We start from the raw sequence: 9,632 nt of genomic DNA, 5'->3' as shown, positions 1-9,632 counted from the left end.
TCACATATTGTCACTTTTCGCTTCTCTCGCTGAGAAAACGCTTTTTGGTCTCTAACATTCAAAACTCGAAACTCCAAATTTAGACTTGTTTCCAGCTTCAAACCACCAGAACTACTGCATCTCAGCATTTCTAGGCTGTCCACAGCTAATAAGGCGGAAAAGTGAACGCAGTGCTGAAATTCACATATTGTCCTTTTCGCTTCTCTCGCTGAGAAAACGCTTTTTTGGTCTCTAACATTCAAAACTCATGAAACTCCAAATTTAGACTTGTTTCCAGCTTCAAACCACCAGAACTACTGCATCTCAGCATTTCTAGGCTGTTCCACAGCTAATAAGGCTGAAAATTGAACGCAGTGCTGAAAATTCACATATTGTCACTTTTTCGCCTCTCTCGCTGAGAAAACGCTTTTTTGGTCTCTAACCTTCAAAACTCATGAAACTCCAAATTTAGACTTGTTTCCAGCTTCAAACCACCGGAACTACTGCATCTCAGCATTTCTATGCTGTTCCACAGCTAATAAGGCTGAAAATTGAACGCAGTGCTGAAAATTCACATGTTGTCATTTTTTCGCTTCTCTCGCTGAGAAAACGCTTTTTTGGTCTCTAACATTCAAAACTCATGAAACTCAACATTTAGACTGTTTCCAGCTTCAAACCACCAGAACAATGCATCTCAGCATTTCTATGCTGTTCCACAGCTAATAAGGCTGAAAATTGAACGCAGTGCTGAAAATTCACATATTGTCACTTTTTCGCTTCTCTCGCTGAGAAAACGCTTTTTTGGTCTCTAACATTCAAAACTCATGAAACTCCAAATTTAGACTTGTTTCCAGCTTCAAACCACCAGAACTACTGCATCTCAGCATTTCTATGCTGTTCCACAGCTAATAAGGCTGAAAATTGAACGCAGTGCTGAAAATTCACATGTTGTCATTTTTTCGCTTCTCTCGCTGAGAAAACGCTTTTTTGGTCTCTAACATTCAAAACTCATGAAACTCAACATTTAGACTTGTTTCCAGCTTCAAACCACCAGAACAAATGCATCTCAGCATTTCTATGCTGTTCCACAGCTAATAAGGCTGAAAATTGAACGCAGTGCTGAAAATTCACATATTGTCACTTTTTCGCTTCTCTCGCTGAGAAAACGCTTTTTTGGTCTCTAACATTCAAAACTCATGAAACTCCAAATTTAGACTTGTTTCCAGCTTCAAACCACCAGAACTACTGCATCTCAGCATTTCTATGCTGTTCCACAGCTAATAAGGCTGAAAATTGAACGCAGTGCTGAAAATTCACATATTGTCACTTTTTCGCTTCTCTCGCTGAGAAAACGCTTTTTTGGTCTGTAACATTCAAAACTCATGAAACTCCAAATTTAGACTTGTTTCCAGCTTCAAACCACCAGAACTACTGCATCTCAGCATTTCTATGCTGTTCCACAGCTAATAAGGCTGAAAATTGAACGCAGTGCTGAAAATTCACATATTGTCACTTTTTCGCTTCTCTCGCTGAGAAAACGCTTTTTTGGTCTCTAACATTCAAAACTCATGAAACTCCAAATTTAGACTTGTTTCCAGCTTCAAACCACCAGAACTACTGCATCTCAGCATTTGTATGCTGTTCCACAGCTAATAAGGCTGAAAATTGAACGCAGTGCTGAAAATTCACATATTGTCACTTTTTCGCTTCTCTCGCTGAGAAAACGCTTTTTTGGTCTCTAACCTTCAAAACTCATGAAACTCAAAATTTAGACTTGTTTCCAGCTTCAAACCACCAGAACTACTGCATCTCAGCATTTCTATGCTGTTCCACAGCTAATAAGGCTGAAAATTGAACGCAGTGCTGAAAATTCACATATTGTCACTTTGTCGCTTCTCTCGCTGAGAAAACGCTTTTTTGGTCTCTAACATTCAAAACTCATGAAACTCCAAATTTAGACTTGTTTCCAGCTTCAAACCACCAGAACTACTGCATCTCAGCATTTCTATGCTGTTCCACAGCTAATAAGGCTGAAAATTGAACGCAGTGCTGAAAATTCACATATTGTCACTTTTTCGCTTCTCTCGCTGAGAAAACGCTTTTTTGGTCTCTAACATTCAAAACTCATGAAACTCCAAATTTAGACTTGTTTCCAGCTTCAAACCACCAGAACTACTGCATCTCAGCATTTCTATGCTGTTCCACAGCTAATAAGGCTGAAAATTGAACGCAGTGCTGAAAATTCACATATTGTCACTTTTTCGCTTCTCTCGCTGAGAAAACGCTTTTTTGGTCTGTAACATTCAAAAACTCATGAAACTCAAAATTTAGACTTGTTTCCAGCTTCAAACCACCAGAACTACTGCATCTCAGCATGTCTATGCTGTTCCACAGCTAATAAGGCTGAAAATTGAACGCAGTGCTGAAAATTCACATATTGTCACTTTTTCGCTTCTCTCGCTGAGAAAACGCTTTTTTGGTCTCTAACATTCAAAACTTATGAAACTCCAAATTTAGACTTGTTTCCAGCTTCAAACCACCAGAACTACTGCATCTCAGCATTTCTATGCTGTTCCACAGCTAACAAGGCTGAAAATTGAACGCAGTGCTGAAAATTCACATATTGTCACTTTTTCGATTCTCTCGCTGAGAAAACGCTTTTTTGGTCTCTAACATTCAAAACTCATGAAACTCCAAATTTAGACTTGTTTCCAGCTTCAAACCACCAGAACAAATGCATCTCAGCATTTCTATGCTGTTCCACAGCTAATAAGGCTGAAAATTGAACGCAGTGCTGAAAATTCACATATTGTCACTTTTTCGCTTCTCTCGCTGAGAAAACGCTTTTTTGGTCTCTAACATTCAAAACTTATGAAACTCCAAATTTAGACTTGTTTCCAGCTTCAAACCACCAGAACTACTGCATCTCAGCATTTCTATGCTGTTCCACAGCTAACAAGGCTGAAAATTGAACGCAGTGCTGAAAATTCACATATTGTCATTTTTTCGATTCTCTCGCTGAGAAAACGCTTTTTTGGTCTCTAACATTCAAAACTCATGAAACTCAAAATTTAGACTTGTTTCCAGCTTCAAACCACCAGAACTACTGCATCTCAGCATTTCTATGCTGTTCCACAGCTAATAAGGCTGAAAATTGAACGCAGTGCTGAAAATTCACATATTGTCACTTTTTCGCTTCTCTCGCTGAGAAAACGCTTTTTTGGTCTCTAACATTCAAAACTCATGAAACTCCAAATTTAGACTTGTTTCCAGCTTCAAACCACCAGAACTACTGCATCTCAGCATTTCTATGCTGTTCCACAGCTAATAAGGCTGAAAATTTAACGCAGTGCTGAAAATTCACATATTGTCACTTTTTCGCTTCTCTCGCTGAGAAAACGCTTTTTTGGTCTCTAACATTCAAAACTCATGAAACTCCAAATTTAGACTTGTTTCCAGCTTCAAACCACCAGAACTACTGCATCTCAGCATTTCTATGCTGTTCCACAGCTAATAAGGCTGAAAATTGAACGCAGTGCTGAAAATTCACATATTGTCACTTTTTCGCTTCTCTCGCTGAGAAAACGCTTTTTTGGTCTCTAACATTCAAAACTCATGAAACTCCAAATTTAGACTTGTTTCCAGCTTCAAACCACCAGAACTACTGCATCTCAGCATTTCTATGCTGTTCCACAGCTAATAAGGCTGAAAATTGAACGCAGTGCTGAAAATTCACATATTGTCACTTTTTCGCTTCTCTCGCTGAGAAAACGCTTTTTTGGTCTGTAACATTCAAAACTCATGAAACTCCAAATTTAGACTTGTTTCCAGCTTCAAACCACCAGAACTACTGCATCTCAGCATTTCTATGCTGTTCCACAGCTAATAAGGCTGACAATTGAACGCAGTGCTGAAAATTCACATATTGTCACTTTTTCGATTCTCTCGCTGAGAAAACGCTTTTTTGGTCTCTAACATTCAAAACTCATGAAACTCAAAATTTAAACTTGTTTCCAGCTTCAAACCACCAGAACTACTGCATCTTAGCATTTCTATGCTGTTCCACAGCTAATAAGGCTGAAAATTGAACGCAGTGCTGAAAATTCACATATTGTCACTTTTTCGCTTCTCTCGCTGAGAAAACGCTTGTTTGGTCTGTAACATTCAAAACTCATGAAACTCAAAATGTAGACTTGTTTCCAGCTTCAAACCACCAGAACTACTGCATTTCAACATTTCTATGCTGTTCCACAGCTAATAAGGCTGAAAATTGAACGCAGTGCTGAAAATTCACATATTGTCACTTTTTCGCTTCTCTCGCTGAGATACCGGTTTTTTCTCCTCCATCCATCCATCCATCCATCCATCCATCAATCTTCTTCCGCTTATCCGGTTCGGGTCGCGGTGGTAGCAGCTTCAGAATGGAAGCCCAGACTTCCCTCTCCCCCACCACTTCTTCCAGCTCTTCTGGGGCAATCCCAAGGCTTTCCCAGGCCAGCCGAGAGACATAGTCCCTCCAGCGTGTCGTGGTTCTTCCCCAGGGTCTCCTTCTGGTGGGACGTGCCCGGAATACCTCATCAGGGAGGCGTCCAGGAGGCATCCTCACCAGATGCTCGAGCCACCTCAACTGGCTCCTCTTGATGTGAAGGAGCAGCGGCTCTACTCTGAGTCCCTCCCGGATAACTGAGCTTTTCACCCTATCTCTAAGGGAGAGCCCAGACACCCTACGGAGAAAACCCATTTCGGCTGCTTGTATCCGCAGTCTCGTTCTGATGGCCTTCTGACATACAGATTAAAAATAAAAAATAATTTTTGAAAAAATAAAAACTCTAAAAGGGCACTAGGGGCATCAAGGACAAAAAGGGCAGGGGCTCAAGCCCCCTCAACCCCCCCCCCTTTCCCTGGAAGTACCTCGCGGTGGGGTTTAAACTATTACCTTGATCAAAAACTCTGGAAAGAAGCATAATTCCTCACTGGAGGTTTATGTAAATATCCATACACGTCAACCTGTGTCCAGTTTGAGTGAAAGGAGGCGCGCGCAATACGCGCTGAGGCATTCAGCTGCTACAGCGCGCTATCTTTTAGGAATAAATCTGCTCCGCCAATAAAACGCTCATTCCCCAATCAGAGACGCTTGCAATCTGGTTTTACCAAAAAAAGGGATTTTTTTTTTAAATTAATATTTTCTTAAAAACATAAACAAGAAAGGCTTAGCCTGGCGGTGGTTACCATACCATACCATACCAACTTTATTTATAAAGCACTTTAAAATAACCACAGCTGATACAAAGTGCTGTACATCAAAACACAACATAACAATAAAAAAAACATAAAATAAAAACTTACAGTTTAAAAACAAAAACATACAATTTAAAACTAGATCCCGCTAGAGTTGAAAGCCAAATAAAATAGATGGGTTTTAAGACGAGCTTTAAAACGAGCTGGTTAGTAAAGCATGGCGGGCCGCAAGTCCAATAATACACTGGGGGAGAGCCTCCTAAGGGAATAAAAGCTACACAACACAGCATAAATTGTAAGAACCTCTAGAATATCACTCACCACCTGCATTTACTCTCACATGACACATGAGGGATTAAAAGCAAAGTGCCACACACTAACTACAGATACAGTTTCATTGTTCAATATAAATAGGGTATTTTATGCTGTCAAAAGTTAATAGAAAATATTGGAGTAAAAATTGATGTGGCATTTTACACAATTCTAATGAGAGATTTACTCATGGTGTGATGGACTGCCTGTCCAGGTGACCCCGCCTCTCGCCCATTTACCGCTGGAGATAGGCACCAGCACCCTTCCCGACTCCACTTGGGACAAAGGTGTGATGGATGGATGGATGAATGGATGAGTTTATTCATAAAAATAAATATTAAACAATTTTGGACTTTAAAAGACACATTTGAACTGCTATTTTCCAGGGTGGAATGATGATCAAATAAACATAAGAACAGCTTGAGTACATAGAGGTTAACTTATTGTAAATTTTTTTTTACTCCATATAGAGGCAAGTTTATGTACATACAGGATTAATTACATATTCATACCTCCACTCATGATAGGATAAATATTCTTGAGCTAGTTTGAGGAAAAACTACACACTTTGGTTTGGCAAAATTTTCTTCTCTGGGTATTTGACCACTCTTAGCTAACTTGCTAGTCCAGAGTTTAGTGCTTGCCTACTTTCATCCTTCCAAAATCAGTTTTATAGTCTGGAATTTTTCTACAACAGGAAACCTCAGTATGTTTAACTCATCTGACCAAAACATTGACCTCAGAAATGTAAACTAATTTTTTGGGCCTTTTATTAGTAACCAAAAAAAAAAAAACGACTAACATTAAACGTTAACTGGAAAATACTGGAACATCCAGTTCACAGTCATATAAATATAACATCAAAATAGACAGAGACTGTGCTGACCAATTCAGAAACAGACACCTTTATAGTTGACTAAAATTTCCAGCTTACATGGACAAACTAAGTTCCTATTGGTGAAAAGTTTTCTGGGTGAAAAAAAAAATGAAGTTGACTGTATCATAACTGGGTCTGTAGTAGTGGCCTCAAGAGAAGGAGTGGTCAGAAAAGGGAGCATCCTCAGATACTGGTGGTGGGTTCAAGGATCCCATGATTGGAGAAGTTATGTTATCTGGCACTTTGGCCAGTGGTAGGTTGTCCTATGGCAAACGGGCCCAAGAGAAGGGTTAAACACAGTACAAGTTAAATATCTGTGTTAATGCCCCAACAGTAGAAGTCAAACATTAGCCATAGCAGGTAGATACTACCTAATATGTCACCAGGCGAAAGGCTTGGGGGGTGCAGTAGTGTGGAAGTTTATCATTAAGAGCCTTGAATCCTGGAATTTGGTCAAGCCTAGTTTAGTAAAGCTCCAGGAAACCCCTTGAGTGATACAGTATTTTAAGGTTAGGTGCTATTGGAGTCAAATGCCAGGAAAGGGCAGAGGACTGGGTGTGCCACATCTTAATCGGGCTTTAGAGACATGGAATGTCACCTTACTGACACAATGTGGTGAATGTGTGAGGCTTAACAATACTAAGCTAGATATAATTAGACTAAATACTATGCATATCTTAGGCAAAAATAAATTGCTGTATGACTAAAAGACATTTTTGAAAAGCTTCAACCAAAAATATTTGTCTTTGGTTTACCAAAAATTAACTATGTAAAAAATATGTAAATAAATATAACCTAATTTTTAGGTTATATTTAGTCTATATTTATTGCATAGACTAAATACAGTATATGTCATTGTTCCTAAATAGGAACAATGACCGAATTACTTGAAAAAGCTGCAAAATAAAAGTATTTAACAATAGACTATCCTAGGGTGGTTTTGGTTCAGTGGAAGAAGGTTGTGGTTCCAGCTTCCTCCTCAGGGATGCCTACATGTGTCCCTGAGAAATTACTTGTTTATGTTTTCCCTTGTAACCTGTTTTAAAATAAACTTCATTAAAACAAGCAAAGTGTTTGAAAATAAGCTTTTTTAAAGTATTATTGCAAAAACAAAGCAAAAAGTAGCTGGAAGTGGTGGACAAAACATTTTATTGTTAAAACAAGGAGTCCCCCGGCTCCTCCAACAAACTAAAAGCTTTCAACTAAGGATTATTGTGATGGAGACCAGCGGTTCCATTACGAATAAAGGATTATTGATATTATGTTGTGCTTAATTTATTTTCCGACCAATTTTTTCATGTTTCAGCTCTTTATTTCAGTTGCATTGGGACATTTAGGCCCTGCGACAGACTGGCGACCTGTCCGGGGTGTACCCCGCCTCTCGCCTGGAACGTAGCTGGAGATGGGCACCAGCAACCCTCCCGACCCCATTAGGGACAAGGGTGAACAGAAAATGGATGGATGGATGGGACATTTAGTTGAGAAAGGGAAACAAATGCTCCACGTGTTGCTGAAAAGCTCCTGGAGCATGTCAGATAGGAGGGGTAATTCTCTGAGAAATTATCCATCCATCCATTCATTTTCTTACACTCTTATCCAATCAGAGCAGAAGAGTATCTATCTCCAGCAACAGGCGAGAGGCGAGGTTACCCTGGAAAATATCGCCAGTCCATCAGAGGGCAATCTGAGGAGTTATATTAAACTAAGTTTATTCTTTGATTGACCATAGATTAGTTTAGTTCTAATGATTTGTGGGCATATGAATATTTATTGGTACTATTTATTGTTTTGTGTATTGCGTTTGTGTAAATAATGCTTATTTCTTGTTTTGTTTTGATTACCCCTTTACTGGGTATGAGCTGTGAAATTGCTCCAGGTAGAAAAGTTTGTCTCACTGTGAAAATGGGTGTTGGAGCAAAATTAACATGCAGCTCTGAATAAATCCACTTCAACTAATTTTGTTGTCATGCTTCCTTTTCCTGAGCCTCCACCGGTCAAAATGACAATTATTAAAGACACTATTAAAGACTGTCATTGCCCTGCGGGACTGGACTCCAGTTCTCCCGTGGATGGCCTTGACTGAGTTAATAGAGGAGGCGGAGTGGCACAGTTGGGCTGCTCTGGCTATATTGATCGGGGACCCACTGCCACCTATGCCAGACATCTCAGCGTTCCGTTCTCCGATCTCTGTCCTCCTCCACAGCTATAAATCCCCAGTGCTCCTTCCAAGTTCCCCAGTGCACCGAACTGGCCTCCCTGCCTCCGTCCGAGCGTCTCAGCGCTCCGTCCGAGCCCTCCAGTAAGTCTCTCTGTGCTCCGTCCTGCCCTGACCATTTAGTTTATTTTGGGACTGAGTTTGTTTTCCCTGTTTTCCCATCCAGTGCTCCTTCGTCCACCTTTGTTTTTTTGTTTTTTTTTGTTTATTTCTAAGTTTCTAAGTTTGTTTTCCTTGTGTTTCTTTGCACTCTGACCCTCCATCCAGCAGCCCTCCACCCACCCTGGTTGGGTTGTTTTGGTTTTGGACTTTTTTGGGCATCTTGTAGCCACCCAAAAGAGGCAGCTACAAGACACCCATCTGTGTTTCGTATTCCCTGATTACCTTCCCTGTGTATTTAGTCCCACGTGTGTCTCTTGTTCCCTGTCAGTTCCTGGTCATGTCTTTACAGTCCCTCAACACCTCTAACTGCAACTCATGACAGTTTATCTCATTTGGCTCATATTTCCAATCTAATAGACAGGCAATTCTCACATTTTCAGGATTAACCAAATACAAAACAGAGAAACTGATAGGATGGTTAGGCATTTTACATTGACATGTAACAGAGAATTAAAACTATTACTTATCACATTGACTTCAGTGTTGGAAATGCTCTACTTAGCATCATGTTTTTCCCCACGGTTTGAGATGCTAGAAGCCTTTATTAGGTGATGAGCTTCATTCTCAGCTTGAGGCAATCTCATAGTGCTGTTGTGCATTGTTTGGACAATAGTGACACATACCCACACAAGCAGTCCGTACACAGTGAGGGGGAGGCAGAACAATAAGAGCATGACCTATATATGACAGAGACACATGAACAAAGAGCAGCTTATCATCCCTCTTATTCACTGTAATATCTGAAACAGCAACAGGGAGCTGATCTACCAGGGCCAGAAGCTTTGAGATTAGTCTCATAGACATACCAAGTCTCTGCCCAGAGAGCAAGGGATGGTAAAGTTGTTACTT

The sequence above is a fragment of the Xiphophorus couchianus genome, chromosome 7 (genome assembly GCF_001444195.1).
Source record: "Xiphophorus couchianus chromosome 7, X_couchianus-1.0, whole genome shotgun sequence".
Taxonomy (NCBI): domain Eukaryota; kingdom Metazoa; phylum Chordata; class Actinopteri; order Cyprinodontiformes; family Poeciliidae; genus Xiphophorus; species Xiphophorus couchianus.
The sequence above is the reverse complement of the archived record's forward strand: the minus strand, read 5'-3'. Positions refer to the sequence as shown.